Consider the following 24,425-nt stretch of genomic DNA (forward strand, 5'->3'; position numbering starts at 1 on the left):
CCTTACAAGAGGAACTATAGCAAAGAATCTTTTGAACACATATAATGCCAAGGCCTTGAAGTAACTGTTTACAACATAAGTCATCACTTTTTAACTGTGGTCTTGGGAGAGCTAGAACACTCAATCATTTACAGAGTGTAAAAACAGTTCCCAGTAGGCATCACCTTGTTCCCACTCGACAGGTATACTCAGTGATCTTTCTTATCTTAGGATCTCAGCTAAACATGAATCTTTTCCATCTCAGAAGCAAGACCCTCCAGTCCAAACTCAGCAGTATATTTACCATGGTTATATGACTGCTGTGTCAGAGCTAACACACAGCTGGCTTTTAGTAAGGACAAACTAAGCTTACGTTTACCTACAAAATAGTATATAGTCATATTTAATGACAGATGAAGTCACTTTCCCTCTCTAGAGCCCAGTGAGTAAGGCACTGACCTGAAAGAGGTTTCTGTTTATCCCCTAGTTCTGCCTGAGGTGAATTTATCCCTGCTGCAAAATTCTGACCTGTCTCCAGACTTTAAACCTGAGATTCTCTGGGTGACCCCAGCCTGTAAACTCTGGAGGTATATCTTATAGTGAGGCCAAGGTGTAGCGTGGGCTAGTCCATTGTACTGAGTGCCGGAGTTTCCCCTCAAATGTCCTGGTTTCCAAGGGAAGGAAGCCAGGTGGGAAGCAAGCAAGAAAGGGGCCACAGTGCAGTCTACTGGCTCTCTCATAAAAATGGTGGGGGTCGTTATGATATGCACCCACGTGGCAGTACAGACAGTATGAAGGTATAAAGATCATGCTCTGGAGGCAGCCGTCTCCTTTGCTTTTCTCTTGATGATAGAGAAAACTTAATCAACCATTTTTGTCGCTTCAGTAATGTTTCTTCAGTGACACTACTGTCTTCCTCTCTTCTTCCTCTGTAACAGCAACACTGTAGGGCAGATGCAAACAGTTCAGGCTCTTTGTTCATTCTCCAAGCTAAACACTCAGCCCAGGCCGGTCAGCCTTGTATCTGAACTAGCAAAGTGCGCACCTCAAGTGAGTATGCCCTGATTATTAACCTGCATGTAGATCTATACAACATCTGAACTGGCTCACATCCAGCAAGCTTGCAAACAGCATAGATAACATCTGGCTGTACAAACTGATATTTATAGAAATATGCAGAAGCTGGCAATTACAGATCTGTCTATAATAAGGCAGATATTAGCAGATTATAGTTTTAATTCAATCTTTCATGCAGGTCTAAGACCCACCATCAGTGTCACTGGGTGTGTTCCAGGCTGCAGGTCTAAGCCTTTTGAGCAGAAAGAAGCTTAAGGAAAGACAAAAAGGACCTCAGTGGACAACATGAGATTAGGTGTGGGTACTCTGCCTGACCATGGGTAAGCAGACTGTCCTGGTGTCCCTTAAACAGGCCAAATTTTTATTTTACTTCACATTGCCTGGTTCAGTTGACTGTACCTCATAAAGAAAATCCAATTTATGCTATTCCTGGCCAACATTAAGCAGCAGCTGGAGTAACTTCTTCAAGCTCCCTGCAAGTCACCTATCTTCAACACTGTTAGACCAGCATCTCCTGGAATTTAATATGTTCCTTGGGTGCTGGCTCACTCCATAGTCCTACCAGTTACCCCTACCCTAGCCACCCCAAAAGCTTCCTATTACACAGGGAATGGGGAGATTATTTGTTCCTGGGATGTTGTGTTATCTTTGTTTGCTTCACAGAACGTACAAAACCGCCTATCATATTCAAGGGCAGTTGTCAACTGGGAATCTTTAATTTATATAAGGTAACTTAGTGCTCCATTAACAGTGCAGAGAGGCAATAATTGGATCAAAGATTCCAGCTGAGAGTCAATGAAACCAGCAAAGCAAGAATGAAAGTTTTTAGTGAAGAACATCTGCTACTACAATAAAATTATGTTTCTTGCCTTCACCCAGGAATTCTGCCAGGTACTACTGGAGAATTAAAACAAGGAAATTAAAGAAAAATGAGTGCACTGAAGAGCTGGTGACTTCTTTTCTAAAAAAAAGCCCAAAACATCATTGTGTATTTTCCAAGAAAATAAATACACAAATAAACCCCCACACTTTAAGTTCTATTGCAGTTTCTAATATGTGCAATTTAAAAAAAAAAAAAAAAAAGAGAGAGAGAGAAAAGAAACTTGTGGGTAATTAGATCCTGAAATACAACTCAGCAACAGAGACAGCAGCAACTGAATTTAAGATCTAATCCTTTAGCCATAAATGAGGTGCCCATATAAGTTTAGCCTTTACAGAGTCCAATGTACAGGAAAATGTCTAGATTTACTGCAAGGCAGTTTGCAATTTAACTATCTACAGGATTTTAAAAGCTTCTCAGAGTACGTTTATGCTGCAGACAACACACACTGCAGCTTACATTGACATTTGTGAGCTAGCTTTAAACTGATATGCATTAGAGCGCCAGTATGCACTGCAAAGCCAGCCCAAGAGGGTGGGTGAGTATTGTATCGCTAATGCCAGCTTCCTTTACCAAATGCTGTATATTTTTGTTGTTCATGTCTTGACATTTTCTTAAAAAAAACAGATGCCCTCAAAAGGAACCCCTTATTTTCTTACTGATTTTGTTTTTTTAAAAAAATTTTGTAGATAACCTTTTGTAGCTATCAAGCCAGATGCCCCAAAATGAAACTCTTATTTTCTGACTACCTCAGATCTTTTAAGAAAAAGTGTGAAGGTAATCTTCTGTAGATATAAAGCCATCTTAGAGTGATCTCATATACACTAGGAAAGCCTTTGCTTTTGATGAACCTGATTGGGATGAGCCCAGGGTGAATCAGAAAATTCCCAGCATACTATAGTGAACACTGTGACTCCTGTAAGGACTTAATAGAAACTCAGAATGTGAGTTACCAAGAAATAATGAGATTTGCCTACTAGCAATTATCAGCCTGAAGTAGTAAGAGAGTGTAGAAAAAAAATAAGATTTGGACCTTACGCTAATTGATCTTCCGAATACCAGAAATTGCTATCTGAAGGTATATCTCAAGAAAAATTATTTAATAATCCTTGTAATATTGACAACTATCCTTAGCTTGTATTTTATGTGTTCGTATCTCTACCTGCTGTCAGAATAGGACAAAATACACGGGAAATTGCCAGCAATGACATTTCAAACTATTTAGGATGAAGGAGAAATGACACCCCAAGCAAGTAGGACACACATCTATTGGCTGTTCATCCTGCAGCAAGAGTGACAGATGAACAAAATGTTTCCAGCTGCAGGTTGGAAATAACTCCTACATATATGTATTTGGTTAAGAGACTTATGTCCTATTTCGTCTGCAGAGACAAAATCCTGTGAATTACAACAAAGAAACTTTCCAGTTAGTTGTAGGGAATAATTTATATACAACAGTTATCCATAACTATCCATTTTTTAGTATGGCCTATAGAGATAGAACAAGAGGTAATGGCTTTAAACTAAAAGAGGGTAGATTTAGACTAGATATTAGGAAAAACTTCTTCACTGGGGGATGGTGAGACACTGGAACAGGTTGCCCAGAGAAGTTGTGGATGCCTCATCCCTGGAAGTGTTCAAGGCCAAGTTGGATGGGGCTTGGAGCAGTCTGGTCTAGTGGAAGGTGTCCCTGCCCATGGCAGGGGGGTTGAAACTAGGTGATCCTTAAGGCCCCTTCCAACCCAATCCATTCTATGATATGATTCCATGAAAACCTTATTATGTTTTGGCTGGTAATACAGATATTCAGGAAAGAGTTCATATGACTCCAAATAACTACAAGCAAACAGTAGGACCTCAAAGCAATTTTCAGAGGCAGTATAAAATGGAACCATAATAATACAAACCAGGATATTATGCTTCAAATCTGTGAGTTGGTGAGTTACTGCTTCCTACTTCTTACGTACCATTATTTAGAATATCTATAGACCATTGCTATATTTACAAAAGAGAAAAGATACAGAAAACACTTTGAAACTAGATTTCTAGATCAGGAAATCTATAGTCCATGTTGCCTAGCTGCTCCCTGATTGAAATTAAATGCAGAAGGAATGGTAGTTGTTAGAAACTAAATTTAGAACCCATGAAAGGAGATATGCTTGTTTATAGCTAATGGCCCCTGATAAAGTATGCCAGCTGGTGGCTGTGACTTCCCTGCTTCAGAGTTTTGCAGTGCAATGAACCATATGCTTAGATGACTCACTGCCCACAGGCAGGACCAACCTGTTTGATGCTGAAGAAGAGCATAACAAGAACAGTGGGTCTCTGACAAGGCAGACAGAGCTGATGATGCCCTGTTGATACAGTCAGAACATTGTGCTGAGGTTCCTGTGTGCAGGCACAATGACAGAATTAACCTAGGATGTACCCTCTGTTCCTTTTGCTGCTTTCGTATTTTTATTAACTGTGTGTTCTGGTATATGGCAATTGTTTGTTTTCTGATATGTTCTTAAGCACTACTTTCTCTGCTTGTGCTTTTGAGTCTTCCCCTGTCTTTAGCTACCACTTTCCCATACCTGTGTCTTTCTCATTTGACAGTGGATTCCCCAAGATCTAGAATTTACTGAACGATGCGTCACACTCACATTTATTCATTCCTTTACTTGACATAGATACAAAGCAAAAATAATCTGCTCACCAGAGTTCTCTACACTCTACTACAAGTGCAACAGCTAAAAGAATGCAATGGAATGCACTAAGCTTTTAATCTTTCTGGTTTGCATGTCTGGCCCCGCTTTGACAACAGGGTTGAACTAGGCAACTCCTGAGGACTCTTCTGATCTGAGTTGTCCTATTATCCTGTGAATATAGAATTTTTCCTATGTCACGGAGTTTCTCTCACTGACTTCACTACCTGGGTTTCTCTTTACCTTCCCCTTTATTCCATTAAGTCCAGTTTACAGTTTCTTTCTTCAGTAATGCTTCAGTATTTCTGCACATAAATAAGGGTAGAATCCACAGGCTACAAAACTTCCAGGGCAGAGCCAAAACCAGTTTATGGCTTGCCCTTTACCTAAAATAGTGTGAGTGTTCCTCCAGAAGTAAATACAATTCAAGGTACATTTTAAGTTGTTCTCTAAAACATCTTTTATATATAACATATATATCTTTATATATATGTTATATATAAAGCATATAGCATAATATATATTATAATATATTATAATATAATTAATTATAATTAATATAATTATATTAATGGATAATAATCTTATCCATTAGGTAAAGTAATTATTAACAGAATTTATTTAAGAAGTCCAGAAAAGCTAACTTGTTGATTTTCTTAATTCAGAATATTTCAGTCTCTCTATTTATCTTAGCAGCTTTCTTATCAAAGACATCTATTAGTAAGGAAAAATCTCCATTTATATTATCTGCTTCACTTATGCTTTTACCTTGAATATAGCAGCATCAGTGGTGTACATTGTTGACTTATATGAAAAGCCTGGTTCTCCATTTTGTCCTGGTTTTGGCTGGGATAGAGTTGATTTTCTTCTTAGTAGCAAGTGCAGTGCCCTGTCTTAGACTGGTGTGAGAGCAATGTTGCTAACACACTGATGGTTCGCATTGTTGCTGGGTGATGTTTATGCTCAGTCAAGGACTTCTCAGGCCCTGCCAGCGAGAGGGCTGGAGGGGCACAAGGAACTGGGAGGGAACACAGCCAGGACAGGTGACCTGAACTAGCCAAAGGGATATTCCACACTATGAAATATCATGCTTGGTATATAAACGGGGGGCAAGGAGGGTGGCAGGTGTTGTCTGGGGCTACCGTTCATTGCTCAGGCACTGGCTGGTCATCGGTCAGTGGGTGGTGAGCAGTTGTACTGTGCATCATTTGTTTTCTTTCCTCTTTTTCCTTTGGATTCATTCCTCTCCCCCTCTCCCTCCTTTTCATTATAACTGTTATTGTTGCTATTATTATTGCTCTTTCATTTTCATTTTATTTCAATTATTAAATTGTTCTTATCTCAACTTTTGAGTTTTACATTTTTTTCCCATTCTCCTCCCCAGCCCTATGGGTGAGAGGGAGTGAGCAAGCGGCTGCGTGGCACTGAATTACTAGCCGGTAATTATACAACTTTATATTCCAGCAAACAAAGGCATACTTTCATGTTGCTGCTGCTCCTCATACAGGGGGGGAAATGTGGATATAGTAGCTGAGAATTATGTATCTTTTTGGAAAACATTACTGGCATTGCTAGCATTGTTATTGGCATTTTTTGGCTATGTTTGCACTCTCCAGTGATTCACCAGGACTTTGGAGAGATTTAAAGAAGCTTGTAAAAGTCAAGGAAGAACCCTAGAAGTTTTCTGTTCTCTCTGACTTCCTTCAGAAGGAAAGTATCTCCAATATCTCTACAAGAGCGGCACTGTGCATCATAGACAGCTAATTGAGCCAAAACAGGGATTTCTTTTTACATGAAAATGTATGTTCTAAAATACCGAGGACCACATGCATAAAATTTATAACCTCCCTTTTGCAAGGGAATCATACCTTCTGATCAGAATAGTTCCTTTCAGGCATCTTTGTATCATTTTTGTGAATCTTCTTTATATTCCCAATATACATTGGGAGTCCAATGAAATAATGACACATTTATTTGTCACTCAGTCAACTCCAGAGGTTAGAAAAACTTCTTTAGGTTTGTCTTTGGGCAGTTTGTGCTCTTGTATGCAGTTCTTCATCTCCAAACATGGTTACAGCCATACTCGTTACAAAAAGAACAGCTTGTTATGTTGCTTCTTTTTGTGCATAGCACCAGTCTGATTATAACTAATCACATGCAATGAAACTCATTTGAGGGTAATTGTTTACAAAGGTAGACTTTGCAGTAGTTCTGCACACCAAAATTTTTATAGCTTGTTGAATTTATCATACTATATGTAATAATAGACTTTACGACTGAATGTAAAAAAAAAAACAAATTACTCCCCTTTAGCATCCCTGAACAAGTTTTGCACGTAAGTTCACTAAGAAGCATAGTCACTAATCCCTTCAGTGTAAGCCAACTAAACAGGGAGCAAAGAACAAGGCCAGCTATATGATTCTGCGCACAGCTCAAGCCATCAAAGATAATGGGGCATGGCCTTTCTCTCATCCTGTCTCAAGTGTGGCAGTTAAGAATTTCTGCTTCCTGCTTATACTAAAAAGGTAAAAAACTTCTGCTGCACAATGTATCTTAAATTCTTTTCAGAGGGGCACTTTAAATTGCAACCTCACTTTTAAAAATTATTCAGAGCGTTCACCTTACCTGGATACACTCATGGCACACTGATTTATGCTGTTAAACAGGCTTCGCTGTCTGACTGGGAAAAATAGGAATATTCAGGTGGCAAACGCTTCCATTGCTTAGATAATTGCAATAGTGTTTTTTAAATTGTAAGTAAATAAAGCTGCAAGTTGGTGGTTATAGCTAGGTCTTTACTGTTTTGAGTTCTTGACATAGAGGGTGATATTTGGATACATGAGTCTCATTCTAAACATACAGTAGCTGCTCTGACCCAAAGTGTTCCATAGGTTCATCCATACAGAGGAAACTGAAGAGCAACAAGAAATAAAACGAATCTTGGATATTTAAACAAGGCTTAAATGCTTTGTATTTATTCTATGTCTAAGAAGCATTATGTTGATGGAACCGATTCAGTAGTTGGTTCACTCTTCATGAGGAACTGTATTTGTAAGAAGATGTCAAAATAGCTATTTGTTTTGTGTAGAATAACAGAATAGAACTAGAGCACAGACAATGAGGCAAGTTAGGTCAGACTCCCGGTTTTAAAACAGTAACTCAATGTGAAGATCAGTTGGTCCTATTAGCTCACAATCCAGAGAATAAATAGGGTGAAAATGGGAAACAATAAAAGCTGAAGACTGTACATAACATGGAGTAAACTCATCCTCAGAGAAACAGTTGTGAAAGGCATGCTGTCACACTGAGCTGGTTTATAGCTGCCTGTCATAGACTCTGGGCACATAAAATAAGTGGGATCATCATGCTTGGATGCTTCACACACACTCTGCAGAAAACATGAATTAACCTGAGAAAAGTTATATGGCATTTAGTAATGCAATTAAATACTCCCACAATAAGTCCAGTTTCAGTACATTCATCTGTGGCATGAATGACTTTCTATAGGTAAGAGACCGTTGCTACATCGCTGATGTACTATGGGGCTGATTTGTTCCAATAAATAAACCTGAATGTTATTCTTTCAGGGTGCAGAATAAAGGTGTTCAACAGTGCAGATTCATGCATATTTTCACTACATTTGTTGGTTTGTTTGTTTTTAAAGACACAGTGTGGGAAGCAGTTGTCTAAACACAGGTATCTAAAGAAATTTTAGAGCCTCTAGCATGTCCTGTGTTACTTCCTGATGTTATTCCTCACAGACATAGAGGAATCTCTAGTAGGCCTAGTCCTATCTGCCAGCCTGTGATATTTCTGATGTCCCAAACTGTTTCAAATACAAGTTGCCTATGTTTAGGTGGCTAATCCCAAAGTCTGGTAAACTTATAAACTGAAGCTATGTCCAAATCGGAAAACTGTTAATTACACATCTCCCTCAGTTATAGATACTGTTAATTAAATAACTTGCCTTATTTGGGAGGCATGTCCTGGTTTTGGCTGGGATAGTGTTAGTTTTCTTCTTAGTAGATGGTGCAATGCTGTGTTTTGGATTTGGTGTGAGAATAATGTTGATAGAATACTGACTTTTTTTGTTGTTGCTATGTAACATTTATACTAATTCAAGGACTTTTCAGCTTCTCAGGCTCTGCCAGTGAGAGGGCTGGAGGGGCACAGAAATTGTGAGAGGACACTGCCAGGACGGCTGACCTGAACTAGCCATAGGGATATTCCATACCGTTGAACATCATGCCTAGTATATAATGCTGGGGAAGAAGTAAAGTGGGGGGGACATTTGGAGTGATGGCATTTTCCCAAGTAACCATTATGCATGGTGTGCATTGTGCTACCCTGCTTTCCTGGGGACGGCTGAACACCTGCCTGCCCATGGGAAGTGGTGGATAAATTCCTTGTTTTGCTCTGCTTGCGTGTGGCTTTGACTTTACCTATTAAACTGTCTTCATCTCAACCCACAAGTTTTCTCACTTTTACTTTTCCAATTCTCTCCCCCATCCTGGCAGGGGGAGTGAGCTGTGTGGTGCTTAGCTGCTGGATGGGGTTAAACCACAAGAGGCTACAGACACCAGACTTGCTAAGAGCTTGCAACTGTTCAGTTGGCAGGCTACCCAGCCTCCAAGGCTGCTCTTTTACTCTTTTACAGAAATAAAGTGCTATAAACTCAGGTAAGATTTGCATTTTTCTTCTTTTCTTCAGCTTTGGGGTCTGAAGTGCCCAGGTTTAGTGGATATACAGAATTTGGTACTGGATTTTTCCAAATAACGGCTTGTTGTATTTTTCTTGTGACTGAAAACTTTGAGTATTGGAAGTTAGAGACCAGAACTAGGCTGACACAGTAATTCCTCTGCAATAGTAACCATAACATGCCACCTAATATGTCCAGCAGCCACTAAACATGACCAATCATACATAAGATGCATAAGACATGTTCATGGTCATTGCCACTGACACGTTCCCTAGCATGGTTTTCTCTCACTCTGTGTAATAGCACTGACTCAGTTTTTGTACTGCTGGAGGGGAAAATTACAGCCTTTTCTGTACACAGGTCAAAACATTAGCCAAACACTGTCTTTTGACTTTGGACCTCAAGTCTTCATGTGAAAACTTCAAAAACGTCAGATCCCATATACTAATTAAAGCAACTTTTACCCTGCTAACTGACAGTCACCATTTCCCAAATCTGAGGGGTTTTTTTCAGCTCTCCTTGGATTCAACACAAGAAAAACGTATCTTCCTAAAGTATATCCAGTGAGTTCTCTGTAATGTCCATGGCAGGTGCTTGTCTACAGAAGACAGCTTACCTATTTCTACACTAGAGTGCAAGGTCCTGCCCTTTAGTTCTCTCTCCAGCACCAATTACTGAGTGTGAAGTATTGTGCCAGCCAGTTTCACTTCACTTTCATGTTTCTCCTTCCTTACTCCATAGAGTCAGACTGAGAAAGTCATTAGAGGAGCAACCAGTACTAATCCTTAGCTGGTGTGAAGGCAAGCATGGTGCACTACCCTACTGCTGTCAGTTGTTCTTAGCCCTCATGCTTCCATGGACCTATTGTTCAGCTGTGTGAGAACACATATGTCATTGGCCACCTGTATATTCTGTAAGGCACAGAAAACATGAAAGTGTGCAAACAGGAAAGGTGCCAAGTGAATTTTACAGAAATAGATCTCCAAGAGTCAATGCTTCCAACAAAGAGACATATTCCAATTATTTTCAACATAAGGTGAATGGAGAACATTAAAAGCAGGGTTGTGGAATACAGGTTTAGTCTACAGTTTATGAGAGGTGACAATTTTCTATTTCTCTTTTAATTTCTGGTGAATTTATTTGTATTCCTATAGCCCAACACACAGCTGGGAAATTTACAGGCCTTTGTATTTACTTAGAAGTTGATACTGTCCTTGCATTAGCCACTTTGTGCTAGGTGGTGCAATGCAAGTATAACAGCTCCTCTGAGCAGTTCTTTTCTGAAAAAAAGGTTGCAGCATCCTTTGCTTCCTGAACTTGGTACCTGGAACAACACCAAAGCACTTAATGTACCAGTAATTCATTCAGGTGCCCTTCCAAATTGCATTAAGACTAAGGTATTTGACTTCCATAAATTGAGAACAAAGGAAATGTGTTTCCTAATTCAGACGGCACTTGTTTTGACCCAGTTTGGTTCCATTTTAGCAAAAAGACTAGCACCAAGGTTATACGTTTCAGTATGGTCTTCTGCTTAAAACTGAATTACAAGTCCCCAGTTTTACTTATGATCATATCTTAACAGCATATTGTGATATAGATCTGTGCGAAAGTCAGTATTTTTCATACTGATATTTAAGTCACAATTTTATATTTTAAATAATGACAGAATATGTTTGCAACCATAAGGCAACTTGAGAATGTGATAAAAACCATTGAGTTGTGGTGGTGTGATCAGAGGAGAATTCTGGGAGCCAGACTATTTATATATCACTTTATTGTCTCTGGTTGGAATGGCACTAACTATGGTATGTTTAAGTTTCCCACTCTTAAATCTACCTGAAGTACTCAAAGTATTATGTACATAACTTTAACAGGTATGTTATCTTCTACTATGTATTACTGCAGTAAGAAAACTTTAGACTGATATATTGACTGGAAATGTATCTAGTCCAACTTTTTCCCACAAACACCACTTATAGGTAATTCTAAAATTCCCTTAAGCTCAAAATTCTTGTAAGTTCACTAACCTCATCTGAGAAATAAGCTTTGAAGTACAATTCATTGACTTCTGAATCACACCAATGATGAGCAAGGTATAGACGTGACAGGATGGGGATGATCTACAAATCTCATATATGTCATTTTTTTCTGTTACTTTTGATGTTGCAAAACCTTTGTGAATAGCAGGCTTTTTCATATGAATTTTAGAGGCTTCCTTACAGCACAGCATTTTTTGCAGCTCTTTGAGTTTTATAGATTTTTTTGTGAATTCTGTAAAAGACTAAGCAAAAAAAAAAAGAAAAAAACCCTGCCTAAATAAGAGACTTCTTGAGAGATTGCCCTAAATTGCTCAGATAACGCTTTCACTTCTCCTGTTTTACAGAGTAATTCAGTGTGATTAGTACAAATCTCCAGTTAAAACCTGAAATCCCTACTTGTATATACCAAGAGTTTCAAATGCTTATCTCCTGAGGAAAAAGTCTTTATCTCATATTCTTCCTTCTTGCTGATACTTCAGAAATGCCTTTGCTTTTATTAAATTCATTTGGTTTGCTTAGCTTTATAGCAACTCATATCAAACTCCAATATTTGCTTAAAAGCATTCACTTGCTTACTATTGGAATTTTTAGGGTCTTCTACGTACAAAATTGCGTTCTGTTTGTATTAGAAAAGGATATGTCAGGGAAAAGAAATCTAGTTAATTACAATTTTTATTATTTCCAGAATTTAAATGTTCACCTGTAAAAGACACATAACTGCGGTTTTACATACCTTCTAGATCATATTAAGAAAAAAAAATCCACTTTTTCTTCAAGGAGTGAATTTTACTTCGGTATTTCTGATTATAATGGTGCTACTATATTAAAATTAAAGCTTCTCCGATATAATAGCAATTTCAAAAAAACCCCAACATGCTGGGTTTCTCAAAGGCCACTTTACTTACTGTAAAATAAGAAGGCTTCATTGCCTTTGCAGAGATACTTGCTTCTAAAACATTTTTGTGAAACAACAGTAACCAAAAGAGTGTTCATTTATAAAATAGAAAAGCAGTGACATAATGAGAAATTGTTGAACACTCACTGTGAAATATTCATATGACATGAAATAGCTTTTTGCTTTGTCAGTAGAAATAAAGCTGAAGGTAGTGACTTCCTAACAGGAAGGAAAATGTGTTTTGTGCTTACTCCTTAGATTTATCAAAAGACAACATGACTTAGAATGTTCTGATTATTTTTTAATTAGAAATCCAGACTTCTTTTAATGTTAAGTTCTGCCATTATGTCTACTAGAACTTGGGGTGACAGAATTCACCACCTTTGCTGAAATGTTATTTATTTAAGGACAGGAAGTGAAAACCTCAGCAGTACCCTTTAGAAATGAGCCTGCCTGTAATGCATTGATGTAATTCCTGTGATATGCCTATACTACACATTATTTGAAACAATTGTCAGAATCTACTTTTTGTTGCTCACTTTTTTAGTTTAAGAAATCTGTACCTGGAAAAATAAGCCACAACATATTTTCTTGATGGTAAGTTTGACGTGTTATTTTACATGCATTCCCACTGACAGCATGTTTCTGTTAGTGCCTATTGTACACTGGGTGCTCTATTTTTTGGATATGCAGTATTTCTAACTTACTACAGAATTATTATTACCCCTCAGCCTTACACATCCCAAGAGAGAACATAATGTAGAAGAAAATATGGTAAGATGAGAAAGATTGCTTAAAGGAATAAGAATTCATTGCTGTAGGTTAATCACTACTTTTCATACATGTCAAAAATACAGACTTTAAAATAAATAAATAAAAACCAACACAACTTTAGCAAGCTTTCTTTATAAGATAAAAATATTGACATCTTGTAGGACATAGGCAATTAAGATTATAAATGCACAGTTAATCAATCACAAGAATACAGAGCGGGGAGATGAAGAATTGCGTAAGATTGTCTATTCCATCCCATTACATTGAGGCAAAATCAAGGGTGCCCAGATAATCCTTAACAGATGTTTGTCTAGAGGTGTTTTTTCTAAAAGAATGTATTTCCTTAGTTCTATAGAGAACTTATTCTAACCTTTCATTAACTAAAATACCAGAAAGTATTCTTAGTATGCCATCTTTTAGCAGGACTAGCCCTCTCTTCTGACTCCTATTGCTTGATACAGTTTGCTTTTCGTCCTAGATAAAGCATCCAAATTATTTAGCCTTTTGTTTGGTTGGTTGGTTTTTAAATCCTTTGAGATTTCGTTGCCATTAACTAATATTTACTAATCTTTCTCTTTATTATTCCTCCTTTTAAGAATATAAAAAATGGTAGTTTTCAGGCAAAATCTGTGTTAGTTTCTTCTTTATTTCTGATTTTGATGGCTGGGTAGATTAAAACATTCTGGAAATATCAGAGCCTAAAACCACCAAGCCAGAAGATTTCACCAAAAGCAGCAGCTATTTTTCAAGAATCTCATGGTAGAGAGAGTAATTTGTTCAGTGCCGCACAAGACCTGATTTGAACACACCATTAATAACAGCTTGGATGGGTATATTTTCATTAGTTTAAATAGTTTGGCCTAATAAATACTTGATGGTCTATTTTATTTGTGTCTAAAAAATGTTATCATTAGGCAGTTCTGGGTAAAAGATTCAGAATATTGACTCCACCGGTTCCAAAGTCTTTACTGGCTTTGGTAACTCTCAGCCATGTTTACCCAGTCTGGCCCATCACACAGTGCAATCTTAATTGTAAAATTATACAATTGCAAAATTTGTAAAATTGCAGGGATTTGGACGAAGAAAATCAACTCCTTCCCCTGAAGTGAACTTAGTGATTTCTGAAGCATTACTGTTTGGACTGTTAACACTAAGACTCTTAATTCTTACTGAAAAGGAAACATGATGATGCTGTTATTTACTGGGAAAAGTATGTGCTGCTCACCTGTGCCAATTTTTGTTTTTCATAACCCACTCCTACTCCAAAAGACTGAAGTATGTTTTCTTCTCCTTCAGAAAACAAGCAGCAAACTGTGTCTTCTGTTGAGCAGAATATTCTGCTGTCATTATACCAATGCTTCCCTCTGGCTCTCTGCACTCCATACCACAACCAGGTAACACTAGAGATGTATCACCCCAAAGCTCTTTAGCATCTGACCTACATCAAAGTCTTTGTTGATACCTCTTGTTCTGTTCTATTTTCACATGTATTACTAGAGTCTGTTGCACAATGAACAGATGTTCCTCCCACTGTGCTGTATGATCATTTTAAGTGACTTTTTTTAGAACAGATGTTCTCCTACACGCACTTCATTTTTCTCTGGTTTTTATGGGCTAACAACTGACAACTAATTTTTCCTTAAATCGAAGGACAAGTGCTCATCAGGGAGTCCCATCCAGGTCATGGATCATCATTTCTAGTAATTAGAGCTAGCTAAGGGTTTTACAGTATGCCAGAATACATTGATGTATCAATAAAAACAAGAAGAAAGACAGTAGTGTAAGAAGCTAGGTAGGGAAACTATTAAGTTCAAGCCACAGGAAGTCCAATTCAAAATTAATAACCTGCAACCAGGCCAAATCACACTGGGTCAAATACCAGAGCAGAGTTCAGAAACAAGAATAAGGGCCAGGAAAGAGGCTAAAGGAGGGCAACAAACAGGCAGATGCAGGGGAAATAGAAAAGATGCATAGGTTAGGTTTTAAAAACTTGGGCACCTGGTAGAAATCCCTTAAATGCTAGCTGGGTCACAGTATTCTCATGGACAGCTGGCTTAGCCACCACAAAGTAGCTGTCAGGGAGACAAAGGAGACAAAGGAGTTAAATGTTCACTGGATGCTACCAGAGGTTTACAAATCCCCAGTAAAGCACTCAGTCTTTCTGCAGGGAAATACTTAGATCTGGTTCACTTAGGAAGAAACTGCTTGCCAGAAAGGGTAACAAGTAGTGAATTTTCTAAGAAATAAAATATAAACTAGCCAAATAAGTGCTTGAACATCAGAAAAGGTTCACAGCCACAGATCTGTTACCATCTTGTCTGTTCCAATTTGTCGATCCACTCTACTTAGACAGAGTAAGACTTACAAATATTGCTAGACTTTGTGGGCACAGTACCACAATGTGTGTGTCTTACCAGTCTGTCAGAAAAGAAGAAAAGAAAAAGTAGGACAGGTGAATTGTATTATGAATACAATTACAGATCTAAACACAAAAAAGTCCATAAACTATTAATAAATAGGGTTTTGCAAGTAGTGTTTGACTGAGTCTTTCAGCAGTACAAATTCCTCAGGAAGTATTTTTCGCAGTGAGAAGGGGTAGGAAGACATGTTTAAAAACATGAAGAACCCCAGCTCTTCAAGCAATGCATTTGTGCAAGGAGCCAGTTGTTTATTGAGAGAAGTATAGCTTTCTATAGAAAAGCCAGGATAACTCAATAGTTTTACAATTATTCATCATTCATGAGTAGCTTTATATCAATAACAAATATAAGCTACAGATTTCCACATCAAATGGATCTGCATTAAAGCTGACATTAAATTAGAGCATGCTATTGAGCATGGAATAAGACCCCTCAGAGTATTAAACCCATTTGGCTTTCTACTTTGCTTTGTTGAATTACAGTACGGGAGGTCAGGAACCCTTAGAATGTTGTGAAGGTTTCGCTTTTTCTATTTTCATAATGGACATTTATATTCCATTTTCATTTATCTATGATTGGTAACATAAAGCAGACTGATTTGCTATGTCAACCACCACTAACGTGTATTAGCTGGTCTGCCATAGAAACAATGTAATTTAACTCATGCTGATTTCCTGATCAACAAATCAAGGACATTCAAATGTCACTGACCTTTGTTTTCTTTACTTTAATGCCCACTTGTATGGGTTTTCTACATCTCTTTACTGTAAGAAGCCTTTTGGCCTTGTATGACAGAGACACTAATTACAGTCTTTATTAACTAGTGTACTTACCAAAATACATAATCTTACCATATTTTACTGTAACTTTAGCTACATATATTCTCATATGAAAATGAGAGGAGGGATTTTATCTGTTTAATGATCAAACAAATTATGTAAAGCTGGTTCTGATATCAGAAGGAAAAAGATTTACCAATGTGTTACTGTTTCTAGGAAGCAGCAGCAAATGTCTTATCCCTGTTAATGTGTTAGACTGTTGTCATATTTAAATAGCTGTATTGTCAGAACATATATTTCTGAAAACAGGATTGGCCCTATAATATATTCTTCGGTTGTACAAAACAGAAAGGCAGCCCCAACCTCAAAACATCAGCAGTGTCTGTGTGATAGAAAGCTGGAAAAAGTAGGTAACATTGATCACTGTGATGTGTATTCTCTATGGTTTCTGTCATTAAATTTTCATGTGTATTCTATCAAAGATGGTTCAAAGGAAGATATTAACATGATATTTCAGAATTTAACAAGTGTACAGTGGAATCTGGAAATAGGTGTTGGCCTGATCAAACCCAAGGAACACCCAACTCTGTTGCCAGCACTGTCTCTACTCTTTCAGAGGACTCTCCTGAAGCAGCTGCCTTCAAGCCCCACTCACAGATACTATGAAGTATGGAACTAGTACAGGCTAGAAATATTGTGCTGTGCTCTTCATCCTGTTGCAAAGTGAATAGGAGGCCATTCCTCACCAGACAGTGAGCCCTGAAAGGCCGTGTCGCTTGATAGCTAGCATGGGCACAAACACTCCTCAGACCAGAGATAGTCTGAACATCTGACAGATGTCTTTAGTACTAATGTACAGAGAGAGTGCACCCAAAACAAAATTCAAGGGTGACTTAAAAATATTGTTCTACCAAAAAGACCTGGGACACTCTATGGGAAAACTATCGAGAATTAGTATACCCATTGCCGTGGTACTATGTTCTGAATGGATGACTGTTTTGCTTCACTTCTTCATTTAAGTCTTCTGCATTCCAGTCTTAGCAGTTGGTATTTAGCTTTGCACCTTACTTCATAGTATCAAACCCTACAACCAGAAGGCTTTCCCATGTTCTTTCTGGACTAGAAATTGGACTTGCTGCTTGAGAAATAACTGTTTTCTCAAGAACCTTTGTAATGTTGGCTTTTACATTTTACATTATTGGACAACATGATAATGAATACAAAAAGAGGAAAAGGATATCAATTGTCTAAGTACAAAAAGAAGAAAAATAAATTTAATAAAAAATTAAAATTATTAACACACACACATTTAGAGATCATTTAACAAGCAACAGAAAGGAAGATGGGAAAGGCCTTTCATTCAACTCAGAGGGTTTTTTAGTCAGAAATAAATGAAATATAAGGTCTTTTTTGACAAAGGAGTAGAGATGAGAAATATCCTCAATTAAAAACACTTTTTCTGAAAAAGATTGGAAAAAGGAGAAAGAAAATGTCTGTTCTTCAACTCAGAGCCAGACAGAGTAACACACACACAGACAAAAGCTTTGATAGTGAGAACACCAGATTTTCCCTAATTTCAAAAAATAAAATCCTTTTAATATAAAATTTCCTTCCCATGGGGAAAATAGATTAAGAGTGTGGGAACAATACGATGCCTGAGAATAAAAAAGAGAAAATCTTTTGAAAAAAAACAATAAAAATAGGACACCTACTTCTGTCATTCTCAGTTGTAAGATAAGAGAATGTGCATGGTTAAAAAGACTGCAAATGCGTGCCTCAACAGGCAGCTGCTGTGAGATGATAGAATTAGTTAATAAGGTCTCACAATGCCAGACGAGCAGAAGGTTCTCACTGTGCCACCAGTTATGTTGTATCACAAGTCACTGCTACACTGCTATCAGACAGCTGCTTTAAAAAAACCCTGCATATGACACTAGAGTTGAAGTTACCTAACTGTGTCTCTGTGTCTCTAAAAGGAGTTATTCAGTCCGTAGGCACCTACATATTAACTGGGTGGCCTGGCATACATTTCCTGCCAGTTGCTACTCCATTTCGATGTAAGAGTCTACAGTCTACTAGGTGATTCCATAATTGCCTAAATTATTGTCTCTTACAAGTTCCTTACTCAGTTGTGAAAGAAAACATATTTCCTTAACCAGCGAAGACAATCTCATTGCTCTTAAGGTGGGTTTAGGTCAATAAAGTGTTAATTCTTATTTATAATAATTATATTAACCGTAATAGCTAGGGAACAGAGTCACACAGTGGTAGGTATTCTTCAACAAAAGAAAGAAAACTTCACAGGTCTTCTCCTACTGAGATAACAACTCAAGTGTGAAATGAGAGACAATAGGTAGATTTAGTCTGATCTAAAAGCAGTAACAGCAAGGAAATAACATTTATCAGTATAATGGATAGTAGGCTCAGCACATCACAGCTCAGAATACCTCTCATAAACACTGCAACAGACCTGGACCTGAAGAAAGATAATGATGCATTACAGGTATATGCAGGGAGTGCCTCGCAGGAACAATAAGTCACTTGGGAAAAAGAATGGAGATGACTTTGAAAATGTATCACATAGGGAAAGACTGATATGAAGAAAAAGATTACATATAGGATAAGACTGGCCCCAAAATGTCTGAAAGTGATTTAAAGCATCTTATATTTGATGTGATGCAGTGGAGCACAAGAAGTTTGCAATTGTCTTCCCTGGAGTAAAGGATCAAGACAAAAGATTCTGTGCAGGGGAAAGAAAAGACACTTTTTCAGACATGTTCAGCAGAATCAGGATGATTTCACTGTATCAAGATATAGGACCTGCAAAGAGTTTTGAGCCTAAATGACACCCAGGTGACAGAGCTGACTGATGGGTGGGAGAATAATTTTATTGTCTGTCATCATGAAAAAAATTACAGGATATAGGGCTTGAGAAAGATTAACAGGTTTCCTTAAACTTAAGGTAACAAGTGGATGATAACTACCGGGTAACCTACAAAAGAAAGCAAATGGCCACCATGTCGTAATATTTCATCATCAGGAATTTATATCAGCCATTAAATTTATGCAGAAATGAGGATCAATGGAGAACAGTGTAATCATACAGGATTCAAGGAAATTCTGAGAAAATCCCACAGAAACTGAAAAGAGAAAAAAGTGCTTCCCCTAAGGGTACAACCTATTCCTTCTTCCATTGAAATTGGAACATCTCTCTGTGGGTGACGTTTTGGTATAGGTCTTTAAATAATGCAGCACACACAGCAGAAGTGTATAAGTGGGGGTTTTGTTTGTTTGTTTTGGGTCTTTTTGTACCAGAAGCTTCCAAGTAGTTAAAAGTATATTTTAACCAAAGTGCCATAATAGGGGAGTTCAAATGCTGGCAAGTCACAAATGTGAACCACACATCTAGAAGAAGGAAGCATGACTAGAATGCCTAGATCTCCTAATGTTATAACAATTAAAGGCAAGGGGAGCATGGAATGAATAACAACAATTAAAAAAAAGAACAAAAACAACAGAAAAGAGAATGGTATTTCAGCTGGAAAGGCACACATGCATAAATAGAGGCTAATTCTGTTGTTTCTATATGCCAAATATTTTTCATCTTCTGATCCTGGGCAAGTCATAAGTAATCAACTACTTTTTGTCAATTTTTTAAAATCTCCCATTTAAATGGCATCTAGAAACCAAACATTCATAACAAAACTGTTTGTTTAAATAATTCTAGTTATCAAAGAATGTAAACACCACATACAACAGCTGCATTAGATGATATATTCCCAAATGAAACTTCCTACACTGGATGCTACAGAATTCAGTCATTCATATCATATTCACTCAATAATAGCTCCAACATAGGAATCACTTTGTAATATATTTATTTTAAGGAGAGTCCTTTTTCTTGTACCTCTTGAAGTACTTAATTCAGCTGTAAATTCCTATATTCAATAGCAGTGTATCTAAAGAAAATAAATATCCTAAGCAACTTGTTTTGTCTAACAATTTTTATTTTTTAAAAATGGACTCAAATGCTTAAACATGATTTTAACTGCAAAACAGGTCAAAACAGGTGGCATTTGGAGAACAACTAATGTCTATGGGGTCTCAAAAATTACGTTTTCTACCAGAAATGTGTGTGGATAAGTGGTACAGGAAGAAAGAAAAGCAAACAAAAACCACCACAACTGTCTCACTTTACAAACACAGGATGATTTCTTCTTGTCATTGTAGAGACGATTTGGCAGCAGCTACTAGTCTGTGACCCCTTGGTCTCACTCCTTCAATTAGCTTCAATCTCACTAGGACTTACTTCTCTATTTTCACTGACTCCATCTGCCTGCTCCTCTTTAACCTCTTCCTTTGTCTTCTAGCTCACTTCCTTTCTTTAAATGTCAGCTAAATCCCTGTTTGTACCTTGTGATTTGTTGTCTCTATAAGGACTTCTGTGCTTTTTTGCAAGTACAGAAACACTAGTAACATTATTTCCAGTGGTCTGTTAACTGTGCTCAATCAGAGACAAAACAAACTGGAATCTGCTTCTGGTGTTTAATTCCTAGCTAAAAATAGAACTTCATTTTTTTGTACAGGTAGCAGACACAAGCAAGCATACTTGAATTCATTAAGTAACACTTCATTAGTTGAGTAACTTCCCAGTTCTCTCAAATATTGCATACCTATATTTCAAGTAACAAGCCATGGTTTTGATTTTAAACCACAAGACTACATCGAAGTTTATGACCGTATGACAGTACAGTAATATAAAATTCCATCTGATGATTGATCCAGTTTTGAATCTTTCGGCATATCCTGAGACTCATTGACTTAGAAATTGCTGATTGAACAGACAGTTACATTTCTAATATTTCCCCAAATCAATTTTTGCGTCATTGTAGCTCTAGATATTACCAAAACAGGTAATTTATTAGGACCAGTTCTTGGACTGTGGCTTTAGATACCAGATGGAATTAAGTTAAATACTGCAATGTGGTTAACACAAAAGTGTTGGGGACAGTATGGCTCTAAGTTCAGGCATACAAATTTTCAGCCTAATTGGATGAGCACTGAGTAATGTCAGTTACAGCAGTCTTTATTTATGGTGAAACAAATCAAATTAAATTAAAATTGACTTAAAATTAAAAGTCAATGCAGAAACAGAAAGCTTTTTGCAGCTTCTTACTGGAAATAACATATTTTCACACTTAAATTCATGTATGTGTTTTTGCTCTAAATATTTTTGTTGTTGTTTTGGAAACATATCTACACTATGGAAAGTTTGAAAAAATACTGTGTGGAAGCTAAAGGTATTTCCCATCTTTGGAAACGGCAGTTTGAAATCATAGGACAAGCTATCCAAAAGCCAGGAGAATATCCTTCTGAAAGATACAAAGGTTAAAATAGTATCAACAGGTCTATACCTGCTGACACTGATAACTGAAATGGTACTTCTAGGCTTTGTACAGCCAAAGCCTCAAAAAATCATTGGGAAATGCACATTTTTAAATTGTTCCATCCATTTTCCAACATCAAAGTATATCTCAAATAGGTCTTTAATTTGCATTTTAAAAAATGTCTTGATTGCTGGTTAATTAAATATTGATGGTTCAAAAAACACATTGAAATTTAGTAGGAGTGCAAGAGATAAGCAAAATTGCTACCTCATTTATACAAAATTACCTCCGAAATACATGCATAATTACATTCTTATTGTTTGAATGAATCTTCTTATTCCTTGAAAGGGTATTCAGCTTTTTAGTTGGTAGTAATAAAGCCAACAGGATGTCCTTAATTCTTCATTAATGTAAACACATCTGCTCTTGGATCCAAACTGCAGTTTACCTCTTAGGTCAAGGTGAACTGCAGAACAAGAAAAAATGCAACTTTTGATCTGTTTCTCTTGCAGTCTTCTATCTCACTTACACTGAGGGCCTGCAACACCTTTATGCCTATCCCAGTAATTCAATATGCATATCCCTCTAGCAATTTCAGTAAAGCTCTGTGTTAAAATTATAGGCGTTTTACCGCCCAGGAGAGGCAAGTTATTGTTTACAAAGCGCACTATTTCCCCTTGCTGTTGTAGATCCATTTTAGTTATTCACTAGTAAACTCAAGTTCATATTAACATGAGAAATGTAGAGAAAGAAATTACTCATCCAGAACAATGGGGTGAAAGGCAAAATCTGAATTCAAAACCAATATACATAAGAGATACTCTGCTGCTGTTATGGATATAAAATCGGTGACTTAGGTTAGATACTGACACTGTAAACACTCAGCAGGAATGAAATTTCTTAGGGGAGTCTGCCTTTGAAATTAATTCCTGGAGAATATCTTTACTGGCCCCAGGCAGAAAATGAGGGAATATTCACTCCAAATATAAAGTTTTGTCAACACAACTTCCTTTGGAAAAGAAAGTCTCTAGTAGGAAATTACTTAGAATCTTTTTTCTATTTTATCTTCCTCTTGGATGAGGAAAAATATAGGGTAAGTTGATAAGTGCAGGAGAGTATATATATTCCTTTGGTTCTTTTCATATTTTCTGTATCTACAGTAAGTACACAGAGGGTTTTAAATGTTGTTTCTATACACTGTTACTACAAATAGACAGAAAAATAATTAAAAGAAGTGTTATTTTCATTTTATGATTAAATTATGAAATAAACTGTACTACCTTCCTCAGAGGTGCTGTATTACTGTTACAGTTACTTGGCCTAAGATGATGGTTGGTGATGATCTTCATATCAGCAGAGGAAAGGCCAGCCACAAATAACTAATTTTTGTTCTGTTGAGAAGAAATAGGATTATTTTTTTTCTTTTACTGATACAGCTCTAGGTGAGACCCTTCCACATGCAATTCCAATCATTTTCTCCAACTAAGCTCCAAAGGCTAGTTCCTCCTGCCTCCTGTCCTTGCTCATAGATTTAGAGCCTTGGGGCTGTGGGGCTGTGCCAGAAAATGCAATTTATCAGAAATACAGTGGAAATAAAAATGATATCTGGGTATCTGCTCTGATGGCTTTAGGTCTGGACACTAGACTTAAATGGGTTTTTAACTAAAGGGCTACTAGACTGGCAAGTTTCTAAAGAGCCAGAAGATGAAATGAGGAAAGAAAAGTCAGAGGAATTTGTGACAGCTCAAGCATTCAGCTGCTTATCCTTTCAAATATATACATCCAATCTGCAGATGCTCTCTAACCTCCAGTCTCAGTTTGCAGGAGTTGAATGAATCGAGTGGCTATATTTGATTCAGTATTGTTTCATATCTTCCTTTAAAAGCATGTAGATATATTTGAAATAAAGAATAATAGTAATTTTTTTTCAGCTCTACAGAACATGTATACTGTTCACAATCTCAGGTTATAAACTGAGGCAGCTGATGAACCACAGAGAGACAAGATGACTGCTTTGGTTTGCAAGGGCCGAGGGGCCGACCATCCTGACGAATCCTAGCATGGTAATGGGTCCTGCATGCAGGAGGCAGTCCACAGCATGGCTCTCTGCAAGCTTCATATGGTGTTGCAGTCTGAGACCACAAATCATTTTGACAAAAAAGACTGGCTGAATTCATGGGTATGTCTGATTCAATTGCTGGGCAAAAGACACCCAGAATAAGGCGCTGTTGTACTCCACATAAGGGAGCTGGGAGGACGGTCATGGATATGGCCATGGTTTGTTAACCCCCTTGTACCTTAGCCCAGATGAAGAGTAATGTAAGTTTTCCCAAGCATAGGCTTGAACTGAAAGAGTTCAGAAACTGAAAGAGTCTGAGCAAGAACCTTAATCTAAAACACTATATGGAAGTATTTAAGGCAATATTTAAGCTTCTGCTGCTATTTCTTTTCTCAGGAAAATCAGTGCCCCATCCACAGGATGAAAACCAAGAAGGTCAAGAAGATTTATCAGGACATTTAAAATAACAAAATGTATAACTTAATTAAACCACAGCTGTGCAAAACATGATTAAGTAATTGAGGAATAGACTCAAGGACAGAGGATATTATTTTAGGCAGTCAGAAGTGTATAATTATGAGCAATGGGCTAAATCTGAGGAAAAGAAAATTTTAAGGATAAAGCCCAGAAACAAATTCTCACTAGTAAGCTCAACTCACGTACAAAATACTTTTTCCTGATGTAACCACAAATCTGACAGGTAAATCTAAACTGGGACACTCAGATATAATGAAAAGGGTTATATGCCAA

The sequence above is a fragment of the Falco cherrug genome, chromosome Z (genome assembly GCF_023634085.1).
Source record: "Falco cherrug isolate bFalChe1 chromosome Z, bFalChe1.pri, whole genome shotgun sequence".
Lineage (NCBI taxonomy): Eukaryota > Metazoa > Chordata > Aves > Falconiformes > Falconidae > Falco > Falco cherrug.